This window comes from Quercus lobata, chromosome 5 (assembly GCF_001633185.2).
Source record: "Quercus lobata isolate SW786 chromosome 5, ValleyOak3.0 Primary Assembly, whole genome shotgun sequence".
Lineage (NCBI taxonomy): Eukaryota > Viridiplantae > Streptophyta > Magnoliopsida > Fagales > Fagaceae > Quercus > Quercus lobata.
Genome location: NC_044908.1, coordinates 27,394,402 through 27,406,752, shown reverse-complemented (window position 1 = coordinate 27,406,752; position 12,351 = coordinate 27,394,402). Strand labels below are relative to the sequence as shown.

At 34.7% G+C, this 12,351-nt stretch overlaps 2 long non-coding RNA genes across 2 annotated transcripts; one reads left to right on the top strand and one right to left on the bottom strand.

The window, feature by feature from the left end:
- Positions 1-6,398: 6,398 nt before the first annotated feature.
- LOC115989186 lies at positions 6,399-11,863 on the top strand. The gene is made up of 3 exons (XR_004091838.1): positions 6,399-6,561; positions 7,161-7,212; positions 11,621-11,863. It is a non-coding gene; the product is annotated as an uncharacterized LOC115989186 (long non-coding RNA).
- Positions 7,465-10,856, bottom strand: LOC115989185. The gene is made up of 3 exons (XR_004091837.1): positions 10,369-10,856; positions 8,951-9,021; positions 7,465-7,740 (listed from the first exon to the last, which is right to left on the bottom strand). It is a non-coding gene; the product is annotated as an uncharacterized LOC115989185 (long non-coding RNA).
- Positions 11,864-12,351: the final 488 nt, after the last annotated feature.

Sequence of the window (12,351 nt, the reverse complement as noted above, 5' to 3'; positions counted from 1 at the left end):
TTTTTATGGGCTCGTTGTTTTGAGCATCTTAATTGAACAATCTCTTTGGGCCCGTATGTTTTGGGTAGAAATCTTCTTTCCAACGATGACAAGTAAATTTATGAATTGCTAACACGAAAAGATTTTTAGAAGTAAATCTTTGCTGTGTTTAGATGACGAATTTCTTCATGCTTTAAACAACTTTTCATGCTTGGTTGTGTTTGGACAACCTTTTATGACGATATTAGTTGTGTTTAAACAACTTTTTACACTTAGCTTATGTTCAAACAACTTTTCATTTTTAGTTGTGTTTAAACAACTCTTTATTGAGTCATGTTTGAATGACAATCTTAGTTGTATTTGAAAAACTTAGTATTTTTTAGCTGCGTTCGAACAACTTTTTATTGAGTCATGATTGAATGACAATATTAGTTGTGTTCGAACAGCTTATTATTTTTTAGCTGCATTTGAACAGCTTTTTATTGAGTCATGTTTGAATGGAAATCTTAGTTGTGTTTGAACAACTTGTTTTAGTTGTGTTTAAACAACTTGTTATTTTTAACTATGTTTGAACACCTTTTTGTTGAGTCATGTTTGAATGACGATTTCAGTTGTGATTGAATAACTTATCATTTTTAGCTATGTTTGAACAGCTTTTTATTGAGTCATGTTTGAATGATGATTTTAGTTGTGTTTGAACAACTTATCATTTTTAGCTATGTTTGAATAGCTTTTTATTGAGTCATGTTTGAATGACGATTTTAGCTGTGTTTGAACAACTTATCATTTTTAGTTATGTTCGAACAACTTTTTATTGAGTCATGATTGAATGACAATGTTAGTTGTGTTTGAACAGCTTAGTATTTTTTAGCTGCATTTGAACAGCTTTATATTGAGTCATGTTTGAATGGCAATCTTAGTTGTGTTTGAACAACTTGTTTTAGTTGTGTTTAAACAACTCTTTATTGAGTCATGTTTGAATGACGATCTTTGTTGGGTTTGAACAACTTAGTATTTTTAGTTGTTTTTAAACAACTTGTTATTTTTAACTATGTTTGAATAGCTTTTTGTTGAGTCATGTTTGAATGACGATTTTTGTTGTGATTGAATAACTTATCATTTTTACCTGTGTTTGAACAGCTTTTTATTGAGTCATGTTTGAATGACAATTTTAGTTGTGTTTGAACAACTTATCATTTTTAGCTGTGTTCGAACAGCTGTTTATTGAGTCATGATTGAATGACAATGTTAGTTGTGTTTGAACAGCTTAGTATTTTTTTGCTGCATTTGAACAGTTTTTTATTGAGTCATGTTTGAATGGCAATCTTAGTTGTGTTTGAACAACTTGTTTTGGTTGTGTTTAAACAACTCTTTATTGAGTCATGTTTGAATGACGATCTTTGTTGTGTTTGAACAACTTAATATTTTTAGTTGTGTTTAAACAACTTGTTATTTTTAACTATGTTTGAATAGCTTTTTGTTGAGTCATGTTTGAATGACAATTTTAGTTGTGATTGAATAACTTATCATTTTTAGCTGTGTTTGAATAGCTTTTTATTGAGTCATGTTTGAATGACGATTTTAGTTGTGTTTGAACAACTTATCATTTTTAGCTGTGTTTGAATCGCTTTTTATTAAGTCATATTTGAATGACAATTTTAGTTGTGTTTGAACAACTTAGTATTTTTAGTTATGTTTAAACAACTTGTTATTTTTAACTATGTTTGAACAGCTTTTTGTTGAGTCATGTTTGAATGACGATTTTAGTTGTGATTGAATAACTTATCATTTTTAGCTGTGTTTGAATAGCTTTTTATTGAGTCATGTTTGAATGACGATTTTAGTTGTGTTTGAACAACTTATCATTTTTAGCTATGTTTGCACAGCTTTTTATTGAGTCATATTTGAATGAAGATTTTAGTTGTGTTTGAACAACTTATCATTTTTAGCTGTGTTCGAATAGCGTAGTATTTTTTAGCTGCATTTGAACAGCTTTTTATTGAGTCATGTTTGAATGGAAATCTTAGTTGTGTTTGAACAACTTGTTTTAGTTGTGTTTAAACAACTCTTTATTAAGTTATGTTTGAATGACGATCTTCGTTGTGTTTGAACAACTTAATATTTTTAGTTGTGTTTAAAGAACTTGTTATTTTTAGTTATGTTTAAATAGCTTTTTGTTGAGTCATGTTTGAATGACAATTTTAGTTGTGATTGAATGACTTATCATTTTTAGCTATGTTTGAATAGCTTTTTATTAAGTCATGTTTGAATGACGATTTTAGTTGTGTTTGAACAACTTATCATTTTTAGCTGTGTTTGAACAGCTTTTAATTGAATCATATTTGAATGACAATGTCGCGCTGTACTCGTGACTTAGAGTCGTGGTATTGGAGCATCTTTAGGTTAACCATTTTTTTTGTTCATGCTTGAGTGATGGCCATATTAGTTGGGTTTAAACAACTTTTGATTTAGTCAACTTTGGTAGTCGTGTATTAGCGACTTTGGTGGCTATGACGCCATTGGCTGTGTATGAACAGCCTTTGATTTGAAATTTTAGTGATGGAGATTCTTGGGACGTCTCCCAAGGATAACTCCTAAGTGTTGCACATATTTTTATTGACAAATAATTTATGGATAGTCATTGATAAATACATATGGATAATGCATTCGTGTATTATTGATCTATGAATGACGAAAGCAATAACAGTCGTACATAGTTTTTGACAAAACAGTTGTACATACTTGATATTAAGACTAGGCAACTTGAAATGTAAAGTATTCCTTACTGGTAGTATTTCTTCAAGTGTTCTATGTTCCATGGTTGAGGCAATTCTTGGCTGTCTAAAGACTTTAGGTAGTAGGAGCCTTCCCTAGAGTGACAGATTACTTCGTAGGGGCCTTCCCAGGCTAGTCCCAGTTTTTCTTAAGATGGGTCTTTTGTTGTCTACGATACCTTCCTAAGGACGAGGTCTCCTGTGTTGAACCTTCTTACCTTAACCTTTCTGTTATAGTATTTGGCCATTGCTTCCTTGTGTTTGGTCATTTGCTTCATATCTTCTTCTCTGACTTAATTAATAAAGTCCAAGTTGCTATTAAGCTCCTGCTGGTTCTTCTGGTCTTCATAAGTTTTGACTTGGAAGCTTGGTAGTCCCACTTCCACTGGTATGACGGCCTCAGTGCCAAATGTCAATCTGAATGGTGTTTCTCCTGTTGGAACTCTTGCGGTCAACCTATATGCCAAAAGGACATTTGGTAGTTCTTCAGGCTATGCCCCATTTGCCCCCTCAAGCTGAGTTTTGATGATTTTGAGCAAGTTTCTGTTCATCACTTCTGTCTACTCATTGGCCTGAAGTTGTCTTGGAGAAGATTAGTGGTTCTTGACTCCTAAGTCTTGGCAAATTTTTTGAAACTTGGGATTGTCAAACTACTTTCTGATATTATGACATATGGGACTCTAAATCTACAAATGATGTTCTTCCATACAAAGCTTGTGACTTTGGCCTCTGTTATCGTTGTCACTAGTTCTGCTTCTACCAATTTTGTGAAGTAATCCATTGCGACGATCAGAAATCTGAGTTACTTCTTCCCTAAAGGGAATGGGCCCATAATGTCAATCCCCCATTGGGCGAAGGGCCATGGCGAGGATATGGGTGTCATTGTCTCTCCTAGTCTCATCTAGACATTTGCGATGCGTTAACACTTATCGCATGCCCTGACGATGTCGTGTGTGTCCTTCTGTAAGGTCGACTAGTAGTATCTTGCTCTGAGCGCCTTTCCTGCTAAAGATCTTGCCCCCAGCATGATTTCCACAAATTTCCTCGTGTATCTCACGAAGCACAAAATCTGCTTCTTCTGAGCTGGTGCATCTTAGATATGGTAGTGAATACCCTCATTTATACAACACATTGTCAATAATGACGAAGCAGGCTGCTCTGATCTGTAGCTTCTTTGCCTCCGTTATATCTTCTGGGAGCCATCCTTCTTTCAAATAACGGATGAAGGGAGTTAATGATGCAAAAAATCAACAGTTGAGCTCCTTGTTGTAGTGGAAAGACGAAACTATGATTGTGGTCGTCTCTTGTGGAGGAGAACCTGTAAAATGAATTAGGTGGAAGAGTAACACGCCGATGTGGCGTTATCCAAACCACCTCTAATGCTTAAGTCAGTAAGGGAGAAAGATTTTAGAGAGAAATAGATTGAAGAGTGATTTTCGTTGAGTATTTGTATGTACCTTTAACTTCTATTACCTTTTCTTTTATAGTTAAGTGCCTAATCAATGGGCAATGAATTGTTGTATTTATGTTCAACGACTAGTGTGTTACAAAATTTTTGTTTGAAGTTCACAGCTCATTTTGTGACCGTTGCTCCATCTGTTACGTGTTGTCATCAATGAGTGTAATAAATGTGTAACGTCTTCCTTGGGTTAATGACGATCTCAACTTGTGACGAGCATAAATTTCTAGCTCATCAGTTGCCCCCTTGTTCGAATTGTCGTCTGTTAGACGAGATAAGAATAAATTCGTCTAACACTTCGTATTCTGTGTACTATGCATTTATGATGATTTTATGTTGGATTAGTTGAGTACCATGTGTACGGTCAGGATGCGTTCGACGTGCAAACATTTCTTGGTTTTCCCGCATGTGCTTTGGCCACTTATTTCACATTTTTCCCTCCTTTTTCCTTTCTTATACAATCTTTCCTTGTTCAGTTCTTATTCTAGGGTTTGTCTCTCCTTCAAGCTTCCTTTCTCTGTCCTACGTTTCCTAGTAAGTTCTTCGTACTCCTATTTCTTTTCTTGCTCTTCCAGGTTAGATTATTCTTCTATTAGGGTTGATTGTCTTTCAATAGCTTTTCTTTTCGCTTGTCTATGTAGTTTGCTTGAGGCTGTAGAGGGAGAGTGTCTCAAGTGGGCCAGTCTCTTCATGAGGGAGGACTATCCATATAAGTTTGTCCTTTCTTCATTATTCCCTCTGGCTTCCCACTCTGCTAAGGTAGCTAGGTCATTAAAGATGTCTGAGGTTAGGTCTAGTGACTTGGAGATGGGGTTATCCTCGTCTGATGATTGTGTGAATTTTTAGGCTACTTCTCCTTCCACCCTTTATAAAGCTTGGACAATTTCATGTTCCCTCATGGGAAATGATGAGAAGTGAATCAAGGATAGGTTTCAGTTCCTTGATTCGGTAAAGATTAGGATCCTGAGTGATGAGGATAGAGCCTGTCACTCTTATGCTTACGAAGTTTCTTTTTACGAGGCTGACTTCATTATGGTCTTCGTTTCCTTGTTCACCCTTTCGTTAGGGAAATTTTTTCTTATTTGCATCTTGCTCTGGCACAATTAGTGCCCACTCTTGGTGGATCGTCGTCTCCTGCATAGTAGTGTGGATGTCTGCTAATGATGGTGACGTCATCAGGAAGGATGAATTCCTTCATTTTTATCGTCTGAGAAAATCAAAGGACCCTGGCTATTATGAGTTTAAGCCATGGGGTCGGGCTTCTAGGTTAATACTTGATTACCAGTCGTTTCTCCAAAATTGGAAACCAAACTTCTTTTTTGTTTCTGGAAGTGGTTGGGAGTTCGTCCCTAGTGAGGACCTAGACGAAGCTCCTAAGTTTTTTCGAAGTTAGGAAATTCCGTGTCTAGTGCGTCTTTCTGTTTTTTTCCATTTCTTTTTGTGAGTGACAATGGTATATGACTTACTTGTGCTTTTGTTTGCAGTTACCCAACGTCCTCGTTTGAAGAAGAGGTATCAGCGTCGTGCTAAAAAAGTAAAGGAATATTTGGAGACAATCAAGGATTTTGACGAGCTTGGAAAAATTTGAAAGTTGTGAAGAAGGGTAAGTGCTTCTTCCCTTTTCTCTCTTGAAATCTTGAGCTTTTATCTTCTCTTCTTCTTTTTTCTTTTTTTTTTTTCTTTTTTTATATATATGTTTTCTTCTTCCTTTCAGAAGTGATGACTAGGTTTAGTAAGAAAAAACTAGCCAAGGCTCAAGAGAAGAAGGCCAAGGGTGGCCTTATCAGTGGTCTCCTGTCCAAGAAACGTTCAAAGACGGGTGACGTTTCTAGGAAGATCCTGTGGTAACTCCTCCTCTTGCTCATTCACCTGCTAAGCATCCTGCCTCTCCCACTTCGTCTTTGGAGGTAATTGCCTCTGCTGGAGAGGAGGCTAGGAAGAAGAAGAAGGTGGGTGGAAAATATTTCCTTCCTACCTTTTGGGACAATGCTGACACGGCTGCTCTGAAGGCTTATGAGGCATTCTCCGTGGATGATGTAACGTCCCAGTCACAAAAAGCGGCTGGGGGGGGGGGGGGGGTTCAGATATTTTAAGTGTCCCACGTGCTCCCACCTACCCACCATTCTCCACCACTCATTTCACACTATCCCTTTTCTCTCTTTTGGCCGGTCTTCAAGGGTCCTCTACTCTTGTTTTCTTTTTCATCTTCTCACAAATACAAACACTCATCTCACACTCCCTCACACTTTCCCATTGGTACCTCCATGCCACCATCTCCACCATCATTTTTCCGGCAATGTCACTAGAAAATCCTTAGGAACATCTAAGCATCTTCATCTTTTATTTGAGGTAAAATTTCTAATCCTTTTGGTGAGTTTTATATTTTGCTTGAGGTTATATTTTTATCTAAGCTTTAATAATGATACCCATGTGATTTATGAGCATTGAAAGTGATATTTATGTGTTTATATGTATGTGTTTTGTATTGGTGGAATTATTTGATGAGTGGGTTTATGGTTTGTGTTAATGATAACTAGCTAAGGTTTATTTATGGTGGAAATATAAGGGTTTTGAGTTATAACATGTGATGATTGGTAAATCTAATTTTTCCATTGCTATTGAGTTTATTTGAAGTTAGTTGAAGTTCTAAATTTCTTGTTTTAGAGGATATTTTGATTTTGCTTACATGGGTCTCTTGAAGATATTGTGTAAATCTTATGGAAGCTAGTCATAATGTTGGAGATGATATTGAATGGGTTAACTTTATAAATTGGAGTCTATGCCTTGTGAATTAATTTGTTGAGAAACTTTGGAAGAGGAATATGTTATTGATCAGGTTAAATACTAGGATTGCCTAATTAAGTGCTTATTTGGCAATTCCTAAATTGCAGCTAGATACAATTTCAAGCTCTATGCGTATTGTGATAGGTTTACTTGATATTGTTTAGGTTCTAGCTAATCTCCTTGGAGCTTGAAGAATTAGGCTTTTGCGGTTGCGAGGTAAGTAGCTTTTAATGGGATTTTTGAAAAATAAACATGTTGCATAAATGTTGTTTTTGGGTTAGACATGCTTTTGGAAACTACCTACAAAAATTATATTTTCCTAAAAACTATTGTCACGCCCTAAACCCGATACCTGGATTTGTGACCATGACCGGCATGCTAATATCAAGCCTAAACCTGATATCAACAAGAACCAACTTAACTTTTTGAAAACTTTTACAAAAGCTTCTCTTTTTGTTTTCATACTTGTTTCTTTACTTCTTGATATAATTTTTCACTTGATAGTCAGAGCATCTACACCGTACTCAAAATATAGCATAATCCACCAGTCATTTAGTTTCCATACTTTTACATAATACATCTCTTAATACTTTAAGGTACATAACTTTCATTTGATCCTAGAATACACAATAACTATAAAGCTAAACGTCAGAATGCTAATTTAGGATCTATACATATAAAACTAAAACCAGCTCCTTCCAAACTCGACTAAGGCTCCCTCTGCTCCAAAATAAAACTTGCTAACTGAAAGAGTGGAAGGGGTGAGCTACACAACTCAGTAAAGGTAAGATATATGAGAATTCAATAAGGATGCATGTAAATCAAATCATTTCATTCTATGAATATTCGAACAGGAGAACATCTTTTCATGCATAGTGTTTTATACTATTCATAATAATAGCTTATACGCTCTTCATAGAAAATAATTGTTCTCCTTTTTCTTATCGGTTTAATATTACCAAAACCTTTCGGATTAAACTTCTTTTATTTCCTACAAAGTCGCCATATATGTATTCTCATTACAAAATAATTATTTTAACTTAAATCAGATAATTGGCAACTTTGTATTAAATTAGAAACATCTTGACTAATAAGAAAACTTTTCTTTATAAACTTCTTCTTATAAAATACTATAACTTTCATGGTCATAAAACTTAACGTTTTATAAAAACAGTTATCTGATAACTTTGAAACGTAAAATTGTACTTTCATCAGAAACTTTATCTTTATAGCACAACAGATCTTTAGAAACTTTTATCTTTAATGAACAGCTTTCTTTTCATCAGAAACTTCTTATTTTCATGAGAGCTTTTAACTTTTTACAATGCATTTAACAAAATCATTCTCTCATGATTAATAACATAATATAGCTGTTCATAAATAACTTATTGGTTAGCCCATATCTGATAAGTCTGTACTTATTTGGGAGGCTTTTAGCACCACGGTGCTAGGCATCTAACATTCCCCACAATGCCAGGTATTCCCGGGATTACATCATAATACATATCTTCCAACCATGGGGGTAGGTTGGCTTCCCCCACAATTTGGCCGTAACCAACAAGGGACGGGTACAGCAGAGCCAATCCCACTTAATGGCCAATCATATAACATTTTTCATGGAAAGCCAGTAATTAACCCCTACTGGCAGAGTTCAGATCATCAAAGGACATAACCCAAAAATATTTCATACTTTACATCATACTGAAACTTCTTATTTTGCATAACATTTCATAATAATAGCATTTCCATTCTTTTCTTTAAACATCATGTTCGTGGAATCAATAATAGCATCAATATGCTTAAATCATATACATAAGTTTTTTGAAAGCTCACGAACATATCTTTGTCAGAATAATGATTACATGTCATATCTCTAATAAAAAACATTCTAATGCATAATATACATTAAAATAATCTTATGACTTGCCAAATGCCCATATAACTTATCCCTTACCTGAAAGTAGAGGAACCGAGAGCCTAAAGTCGAAGGAGCTTAGACTTTGATGACTTTGATACTGGTAACACCTAAACCATAAATCAAAGCTTATTACTATCCATAATTTCCTTGTCATAGACTTACACATTCATCTGAAAGCCTATCTCTTAGAATCAAGGAAATTCTAATCCCACCTCAATGAGGTTCCCACAAACAAAAATACATTCATCAAACAACAGGTACAAAATCCTAGAGAAACCAACATTCTTATATTAATCCCATATCTCTAGAAGAGCCAACTTTATTTCAAAAGGTGCTTTGAGGTTAGGGCAATAATGCATGCATAAATATAAAATCTTTTAAATATGGTCATGTAACTATATACATTCATATGGTAACATACAACACGTCGGGCAAAACAGCTTCATAAATACAACCGTTGCATGGTTTAGAACCCCTTCCATTGAGTACTAAACCTCAAAACAAGTTACACAAAAATTAATCTATGATCGAGACATACCAAAAGATAAGCATATTAAATTATAGCTCAAAACATTCACCCTAACTTGAGAATTAAATCCAGAAAGTCAGGTGTAGCATATGCTGTTCACTGCTCATTTCAGCAGCGTATGCTCCATTTGTAAAATACAAACGGGCTGTCCACACACATCCAATTGTCATGAAATTTAACATAACTACTCTCCTGTATGTCGAGTATAAACCATAAAAATTTCGGAGTCAAAGAATAAACCCATGATTTAATAAAAATCACAAAATACAGCATACTCAAATCTGTCCTGACAGAATTTTTTGCAACTTACAAATTAAAAAATTATTTTTATGTTTACCCAAATTCTGTGAGACCACTTCCATAATAACCGTGTGTATCTTAGATTTCATAGGAAATAACCCTAGCATCCAAATTCACTGTATATAATTTAATACACAATTTACCATGCATGAACACAGAATCTGTCACAGTGACAGCTTTGCAACATTTTATCGTAAATTCACAAACAATTATCAAACGAGGGTATTTTCATATAGGGATTTTTATACACTCATTAGACACGTTATAAAACACTTACATATAGTCATTTAACCATTTAGAGCAAAAATACACACAACAAAAATCCCAGCAGCAGCATCAAAAATACTCATCCTAACTTTTTCTTACTTCCTTTATCATATAAAATCATTAATTAATAAAAACCCTAATCTACCTTCAACAAATCACCAACACAATTTCAAGGCTTCTTAAAACAGCATATATATATATATATATATATACAAAACTTACAAGTTCATGATTTCCTAATTTCACAAACCACAAATTTCAGCTTCAACAATCATATTAGAGAACATGGAAGTGAAACTAAAGCAAACCATATCATCATTAAAATACCCTTAATAAGATGAGGTTTTTATTTACTTACCACAAACTTTGAAGCTGAAATCTTAGGGATAATCTTTTAATTTCTTCCTTACAGTGAGATATATGGTCTTTGAGAGAGAGAGAGAGAGAGAGAGAGAGAGAGAGAGAGAGAGAGAGAGCTGTTGGTGAGAAGGGGCTGCCGTATAAGAACAAGAGAAGAAGGAAGAGGTAAGAACAAAGAAAAGGAATAGAGAAAGAAAAATGAAGCTTCTGGTGCAGCCAAGAAAAGATGAGGGAAATAGACTTTTGGATGGGGCTTTGTCTTTCTTTTGGTGTGTGAACCGGTGGACTTGAGGGAAGACTCAAGAGAGCTTCCTAGCACTTTCCTTGAGAGAAAAAGAGAGCAAAGTGAGCTGAAATTTCAGATTTGTGTGTTTACCCGTAGGAAAAATGAGAGCAAGAGAGTTTATGAGATGTCCTAGAGCTTGAGAAAGTCAAAGAAGAGATTAGGTGGAGCTTGCTCATTGCATGTCCAAGTCTTGGTCTTTGGGTTTGTTCACATGCATGAAACTTTGGCTTTACATATGTTGAATTTCAATTGGTTGCATGTGAGTGAAATTTCCACTAAAATATCTCATGCACCATACATAGTTAAAACACCAACAACTATATATATATATATATATATATCTCATAACTTAACTATTTAATATAGTTTTGTACATACTAAGTATATATTTATAATACAAATAGTCATTTTAATTATTTATACTCTACAATTCTTATTCAATGGCATTATAAAATAATATGATTATTAAATACTCTTATATTAATTTTAGTAAGTAAGTGGCTTAAAATATTAATAATACTTAACCACTTAACACATAGTTTAATTATAAAAAATAGGGTCGGGGTGTTACAACTATTGTGTCGTAACCTTAATATATGTATGATTATATATGAAAATGCATCATATTTGGTATTGCATTTGGGAAATGCATGAATTTGTTGATATGAAAAAATGAGCATCTTTTATTTAATCTTTGATAAGGAAATCTTGGATTTTATGGTATATTGGAAAATTTAAAGATGCTTATCTTGTCTTGTTATGTGGGAAATTGATAGAAAATCTCTTGACAAGAATGAAGTTGAAAACCTTAAAAACTTTGTAGAAGTTAAATTATTTAAGGTTTTTCTGAAACTACCTAGATATAAACTATGTGTTTCAAAGTAATGTAACCTGTGAGCTTTATATGGTTTTAACACCATGCCATGTGTGATTTCCCGGTGATCACCTGATTTGGTTTTTGTAGTCTTTGTGACAACAGAATTAGATCCAGGTCAGTGCCCTTTCACTTTGGATGATGCGTTCTTTCCTGTTGCGCATGGGGGGAAGATGTTCCTTGATTGTGTGTGGGTGAGGCTACTATCCATGGGGCCAAAAGACCATATGCAAAAGAGGTCCTATTTGACACGCTTTCTCTGCTACCCATGGGGGGAGAGAAAAACCTTGAGAGTATGGGTGAGGCTGCTGTCCATGGGGCCAAGAGTCTGCATACCAGAGAAGACAATATCATGCCAGTTATGAATGGGTGGATCCCCTGACCGACTATGTGGTAGTGTGGTATATTTGTGATAATTTACCTTATGTTAGATATTACGACTTCAGAAATTATATTGTTGGTACTCACAGATTATAGTATATAGTTTCTATTTACTTTGAGAAACTTTGTGTTTCATTATTTAATCATTCTTGTCATATTATTATTATTGAAGATGAAACTTGCATTTCCCCTACCCCCATTAATTATGCTACTTACTAGGCGTTAGCTCATCCCACCCTCTAACAGTTTTTCATATTTTTTAGCTATACCTTGGGTATGGAGCTTACTTCTTTGGTGATGATTAGAGTGCTATGTTAAATTTGGAGACTCTTGTTGTAAATGGTTGGTGAATCGATCTTGCTATGTTCAACGAGACCTTAATTAATTCTATTGGAGGTGGGTCGCTTGAGGTTTGTTAGCCTTTGGCGTGGTAGACCTAG